At 34.0% G+C, this 7,500-nt stretch overlaps 1 long non-coding RNA gene and 1 pseudogene across 2 annotated transcripts in view; both read left to right on the top strand.

Moving 5' to 3' along the window:
* LOC144963663 (cocaine esterase-like) overlaps window positions 1–2,505 on the top strand; it is a 4,518-nt pseudogene extending 2,013 nt beyond the window's left edge. Inside the window, exon 2 of the transcript XR_013643658.1 lies at window positions 939–2,505. The product of XR_013643658.1 is annotated as a cocaine esterase-like (transcript). The remainder of the gene's footprint in view (window positions 1–938) is intronic.
* A 3,109-nt stretch (window positions 2,506–5,614) lies between these two features.
* Window positions 5,615–7,500, top strand: part of LOC144963662 (uncharacterized) — a 2,511-nt gene continuing 625 nt past the window's right edge. Inside the window, exons 1-2 of the long non-coding RNA XR_013643657.1 lie at window positions 5,615–5,734; window positions 6,547–7,500. The exon at window positions 6,547–7,500 is cut by the window's right edge and continues 625 nt beyond it. This is a non-coding gene — a long non-coding RNA (uncharacterized LOC144963662). The remainder of the gene's footprint in view (window positions 5,735–6,546) is intronic.

Genomic DNA, 7,500 nt, shown 5'->3' with positions numbered 1-7,500 from the left:
AAACATTCAACTTGTTGTATTGTTTGTCCTCTGCTTGTTATTACACAGGCTGGTGGGTTATTATTTTTAGATACCGTCATACATTCTGTTTTAGATATATTCAGTTCCAGTCCCATATTTTCACTACTCCTGACTACAACATCCAGTAATTCTTGTAGTTCATGTTCAGATTCTGCCAGTAGAACCGTATCATCTGCATACCTCAGATTTGTTACATTCTTTCCTCCAATACACACCCCCTTCTTATGTTCGATATCTCTTAATATCATTTCACTATAGAGGTTGAATAAATCTGGAGACAAAACACACCCCTGCCTAACTCCTCTTCTAATAGGTGTAAAACTGCTTAGTTCGTTGTCAACACGCATTGCTGCTTCTTGTTCCCAGTACAAATTCCGTAATATTCTTAAATCTTTACCATCAATGTCCAAGGATGATAGAATTTTGAATAGTTTTTCGTGTTGTACTTTATCAAAGGCTTTTGAATAGTCGATGAAACACATATACAGATCTTTATTTACTTCAATACATCTTTCCATCAGCATTGATAATGTGAATATTCCATTTCTGGTACCCTTGTCCTCAACAAAACCAAATTGCATCTCCCCAATTTCAGGTCGTATTTTATTTCTTATTCTTAGTAAAATTATCTTCAAAAGAATTTTTGTGAGGTGGCTCATTAGGCTAATAGTTCTGTGTTGTTCACAATCAACTGCCCCTGGCTTTTTTGGTAGTGCTATAAAAATGGATCGTTTCATATCAGTTGGCATTTTATATACATATATACATATATATATATATATATATATATGCGTGTGTGTGTGTGTGTGTGTATGTGTGTGTGTGTGTGTTATTTTAAATATAATACTTGTCTAGTTTCACGATGACATATTTATAACGTATCTTTTTTTTATTTCTCGGTCACATTCACATTTCAGGAAAACTTCGATTTGACAGACCTATGCCAACCGCCAAATGGAGTGGTGTTCGTGACGCGTCTGAATTTGGAAATGAATGTGTCCAAAATGTTTTACCAGAATACACTTACAATGTTTCCGACAAGCCTTTAGCAAGGACTGAAGACTGTCTTTATCTGAATGTTTACAAACCCGTAACAAATTCAACAGGTTTACTTCCTGTGATGGTTTGGATTCATGGTGGAGGTTTTTTCCTTGGTGGAGGATCTCAATACGAAGGGTCTGATTTGGCATCGAGAGGTGTCATCGTTGTCACTATCAATTACAGATTGGATATTTTTGGATATTTGTCAAACGGTGATGGTGTTATCCCAGGAAACTTTGGAATGTTGGATCAAGTCAAAGCTTTGGAGTGGGTTCATCGGAACATCCAGTCATTTGGTGGCGATCCCGACAAAGTTACCATTTTCGGAGAAAGTGCTGGTTCTGCGAGTGTCTCTTTGCTTATATTATCACCTTTGACTAAAGGTCTGTTCAGACGAGCTATAATGGAAAGTGGTGCAAGTTTAGCTCCGTGGTCCGTTGTTCAACCAACCACCGGTGTCAGTCCAAGTCAGATAGTAAATCTAATAGGTACTATAGTGGGCTGTAATGGCATTGATGTAAGCAAAAAGCTGGAGTGTTTAAGGAATGTGGACGCTCAAGTATTGCTCAACGCAAGCGTAAGGGTTAAAAATGCTCTTGGCGTGATCATTCATACTCCTCCGATTGTAGAAAAGACATTCGGATTTTTACCAGATTTACCTGAACACTTGTTGATGCAAGATAAATTTAACCACGTTGACACAATACACGGATTTAATAAAGGAGAAAACGGATTTGAAGTGTTGAGTAGATGGAACTATTCTATAACAAAACAGGACTTTATTGGTTCGTTGAAGGCCACTTTGGGTGTGTACGCAATCTTTAATAAAGATGGTCTTATCGAAGACTTATTCAACGATTATGTTGGAAACAATACTGATGGACATAATATGCTATTGCAGTTGGTTTACGCACTCTCTGATATTAACTTCAGGGAGCAGCCCTTATAGAAGCAAATATAGAATCGACTTTGGCACCGGAGAAGAATCATTACGTTTACGAATTTGACCACAGATCTCGACTATCAAATTTTCCTATGTGGATGCCTGCAACTCACGGAGCTGAAATTCCATCGGTATTCGGTGTCAACCTCAAACAGTTCCAAGTGCCTGGGAAAAAGCCACCAGCTGAAGATCAACTTGTTTCAAATGAGATTCAGACTATGTGGACAAACTTTGCAAAATATGGTAATCCTTCGACCACGGTGCCAAATGGTGCTGTTGCATGGAATGAATATGCTTCTCAGAGTCAGATGGTTTTAATGATTAAGGCGAATAGTGATGTTGCTTCTTTCACAAACCATATCAGCCAGAGAGTTATCAAGAAACTCAAAAGCTTGTTGTCAACATCGATTCCAGACAACTATATTGTTGGTTGACTTCAGCGGAATGCTTGAATACAGTTACAGGCTATGTAATGACGTGACACATGATATGTCTTTGGAATAAAGCACAGCATTGAGAAAATATTGAAAACTTACTCATTGATATGGTTTATTATAACTTATAATTATGATGATGGCGACAACATCGTTGAAGACGACGACAGCGATGGTAGTATTGATGACGATGGTTATGATGATGATGATGATGATGATGATGATGATGATGATGATGATGATGATGATGATGACAATGATGGTGATTGCGATAACGAATCGACTTTACTTGGTATAATGTAAAATTCATTTCCAAAATGCCATTTAGAAATAACTACGTATCACCAAAGTTTTTCAATTACGCATATCTTATTTATTAATGACGTATTTAAAGATTAAATTTTTAAACCCTGAAATGGGGTTCGAAATTACTCTAACCTCACTTTAATAACAGTGTTTATCCATCTTTTCCAAAAGACAAGCCACATACTTTTTAGTAACTAGACATTAACAACGCTATACGTGGAAATATAAAGAGTTAGCAACTTTTGTTGTAAAACAGAAACAATCGATAATACCATATTGATTCAAAATACCGGTCTCTTGATTTAAATCAAAAACATGTATTAAATGTTTAAATAAAACAAAGAATATAACAGCTTTAAAAAAAAAAGAATAAAATACCAAACACGGAACGTTTCGGGCTCAAAACCTTCTTCAGTTAAAAAAAAACAACAATAACAAAAAACAATTAAAACATAAATGCATTACTTAAAAACCCAGATAGACAGCTGCCATTTTTGTTTATTACTTTTGGCAGTCTACAGCTTCGAGCAGTTGAATGATTGTCACATTGGGTGATAATGGAAGTCTTTCCAACTGTCAATACTACACTGTCGTACTCTGAACAAAAATCATGCCTTTAAACTTTTGGCCAGAAAACCCGATCGATTATAATGAAAACCCACTATTGGTTAAGAAACCTGTGCCAGTTATACTTAGTTAAGAAACCTATGCCAGTTATACTAAGTTAAGAAATATACTAAGTTAAGAAATTGTGCCAGTTATACTAAAGTCGTATAAACATCACGATATTGAAAGTTTCCAAAATTGCGTCTAGTTTTAGCATTGTTGTGTGACCAGTGTAGAAAGCGTCCCAGTCTTGTTGAAAAATAAATGACTGATCGGATAATTGTAGAATACGTTTTTTAAAACAAAGTTACACGATTTCCAAAACTAAGCAAACATCACATTTTATTTATATCTAAAGACAAATTGCCTCCAAGGAGTCCTTGAAAAGTGAACCCAATGGACTATAGCATTTGGACGTACAACACAAAATATATCGGATCAAATCATTATTTTAAACATTGGAAAATAAGTTTGATCAGGGGGAGATGTTTTTGAAGGCTACGCAAGTTATAAAACAAAAACGGGAATCGACAGGTGACATCAAAATGTGAGAATTCTTATCTTATCTTATCTTATCTTACTAAAGGCTTAATAGGAATTATCCTTTATGTGCCTTATACAATAGTTTATAATTACAGAATCTCATATAGCTTGCATTGTATCATTCACAGACAGTTTTACACAACTTTGAATGTCAGGAAAAATGTATCAATATGGCAATGTAAAATCGAAATGAATCATAAATGTACAAAGTTCATTGTACAATGATATATTAATGACAAAAATAATCATGAAAGCAACAACGATAATACGCATACATACGTCTCTGATAAATTATGATTTTACATTGTTTCAGATGTCATGCATTTTACTGGTCAACATTTACAAACCAGTCTAAAATATAATGAAATTAATGGAAACAATTACATCCACATGACAATTTAAAGTTTAAAAGATAAATAAATAAATTACTTCTTAAATCTTTGATATGGCAAATATGCTGTGCGTTCATTAAAACAATTGTTAATTTTTCAATATTTTTCTTGTGTATCTACATGTATTTTAATAAATGGGTTTGATTGTGCTAAAGTTTTAGACTTGCATCGTTTATATAATAATAATAATAATAATAATAATAATAATAATAATAATAATAATAATAATAATAATAATAATAATAATAATAATAATAATAATGCGTAATTTCTATAGCGCCACTTTCCACCAAAAGTGCTCGGAAGCGTTTATACATAATATAAGCACATGCGACCATATATTATATCATTCAATAAAATCAATAAAATCCCTCATAGAAAACTGAAAGGAAGTACTCGGTCTTCAAAGAGGCTTTAAAGGAGGACAGAGAATTACGGAATCGTGTCTACTGAAAGAGCGTTCCATACAGAGGGAGCAGAATGTGCGAAAGCACGTCGTGAAAATTCAACTTAGGAATCAAACGGTTCAGGTACCCCTGTAAGATGAGCGGAGAGAGCAATTCGGATTGTTGATAGAAAGAAAAGATGAGAAGTAGTATGGCAACTTATATGCCTCTAAACATTTCTAGTTTGTTTTTTCTCGCACCCCATATGCAAGGCCATGAGGGTCATGTTAAGCCTTTAATATAAATTTGTATTAAACACATATCTAGAAATTGATGAGTCAAATCTCACTGCTTGAGTAATATTATTGTAAATGATGGACTAGTAGATTCAACTTTTCTTAGATAATGTTTCTGGACATAATTCAGCTTATTTAATGTAATATTGTTTTTCAATAAATAGGTTTCTAAACATATCCTGTAAAGAATCAAGATTATCTATCCGTGCCCTAAGTAAAGAGTTTTCAAGAATTAATTATATTCTTCTTCTTCTTCTTCTTCTTCTTCTTATTATTATTATTATTCTTATTATTATTATTATTATTATTATTATTATTATTATTATTATTATTATTATTATTATTATTATTATTATTATTATTATTATTATCATTATTATTATTATTGTCATTATTATTATTATTATTATTATTATTATTATTATTATTATTACTATTATTATTATTATTATTATTATTATTATTATTATTATTATTATTATTATTATTCTCCTTCATTTTCATCGTCTTTGTTCTTTTTGTTTAGTTTGCTTTGTTTTGGTTTAAACTTTCTGGGATTTTGCATTAAAAATTCTGAAAACTCTGAAGGAAATACGCATGGCACACAAATGTATCAAACAAAAACGTAACTAAACATTCCATCCAAATTTTATAAAAAAAAGATCATTCGGGGAATGAACCAACCACCTTAGTTATCTGACGAAGTGACTATTCTCATCCCCCTTGTCTAGGATGCTAGTCTTCATAATAGTAGTCCACGATTGTTGTATGTTTAATCCAAAGATTGCAATGCAGTAATTTGTTTAGTTTCTTGTCACAAGTTGCACAATTTTAAAAAAAAATCAATCAAATCCAAATCGCAAAAAGCCGGCGACGTTTTTTTCGGTAATCCAATCGGCCGGGGGGGGGGGGGGGGGGGGGGGGGATGAGAATAGAGGCAGCCGTTATCTGAAGTCTTTAAGGAACAGCCGTGCCCATCATCAATTGTTAGCATTCTGCCCAGCATTCAACATGCTCCAACTCTGGTTGTGATATTCGTTTCCTTGTCATGCAAGCTCACAACACTTTGGTTAAACGCGTTTTGAAATTATTCATTTTATTGTTTTACTCTTTTACATTATCGGATTCTTGCCATTTTATCGTCAGATCAACCAACAAATAAAAACAATTCGTCAATTCTTAATTATGGTTATATTTTGCTTTACCTGTTTCAAAATCGCTTCGTGAAAAGTTTTTCATCGATTGACATGACCCAGTCTGGCGAAAATTTGCAACTGGATCCAAGTGAAAAACAATTCCAGTCCCAGTTATTATAAGACAAAAAAATTATAAGGGAGGCCTTCCTAAAGCTCCTACATCTCCAGTATTTATTGTTTTTTATAATGTTCTAGTAGGGGGTTTGGGAGGGGGGAAACTTTTTTTTTTTAAGTCTCCCCCTCCCAAACCCCCCACTAGAACATTATAAAAAAAGTTTTCCCCCCCTCCCAGATCCCCTACTAGAACAAGAATACTGGGGATGTAGGAGTTTTCAGAAGGCCTCCCAATTATAACGGTGGTTATTGTATAATTTCAATCCAGAGTTCAAGACAAAAGTATAAGATACAGTCCCTCTTTTTCAAGGAACAATGAATGCATCCCAGGCTTGTCACCCCTATACTCCATGCCCAAATCCTTGTAAAACTCAAAAAATTACATTAGGATTGATCTGTATTGCTTGCCTCGTGATCTTGGCCTTCACAGCCCTCTTTTACGGACTTTATTGGTTTTCTGTGATGACAACTAAGGGCAAGGAGATTGTGGCGTTGCTTTTTATCAACATGCTTTGGATGCGGAAACGACCTAGACACCATATTCAATGTACATACTGAATGATCAAGAGAGAGAGAGAAACAAAGAATGATTTAACAATTATAATAATTAAATGTGGGAATTCTAGTTTTTGTCATCTTAAGGAAACTACAGTGGAATCCTGATAAAACCAACACCCTTGGACCAGAAATATTTGGTTGACTTTAAGCAATGTTGACTTTATCAATTATCAATGGAACACACTTAGATGGATATCATAAAATATAGGACGAGCAAGAGGTGTTGAGTTTAAACAGAAGTTGACTTTAACCAGATAACTAGCGTCCTCTGAAAATACAATTTAAATTGATCGATATTTGAAGGACTAATTTTCTGGCCAAATTTTTAATTACGTATTTTTCCAGAGTTAACTGGTTAATAGAGTTGACCTTATGTAGATTCCATTGTATATTCATTGTCCTCAGAATAACATAAAATTGACCAATTTTTATATTATTGGCTAAAAAATGTATTTATTAACGTCTCACACACAATACTTGATTGCGGAGGCGGGTGAGTCCTTTTTGGAATAAGTTACTGTCAGTAGCAGCGCGTGGACACAGCGCAAGGAGCGTGTCATTCTTTGGAGTTGCAGTAGTAGTACATTGTGGCAATGTGTTAACAGTAACTTATCCGAAATGGGTCTTTTCTTTTTTCTTTCTAGTCAGCTGATCCTGCGTAGGA

This window comes from Berghia stephanieae, chromosome 2, assembly GCF_034508935.2.
Source record: "Berghia stephanieae isolate SIO BIC M18660-M18661 chromosome 2, UCSD_Bste_1.3, whole genome shotgun sequence".
Taxonomy (NCBI): Eukaryota; Metazoa; Mollusca; class Gastropoda; order Nudibranchia; family Aeolidiidae; genus Berghia; species Berghia stephanieae.
Note: the sequence above shows the minus strand (reverse complement) of the source record. Positions and strands in the feature narration are given on the sequence as shown.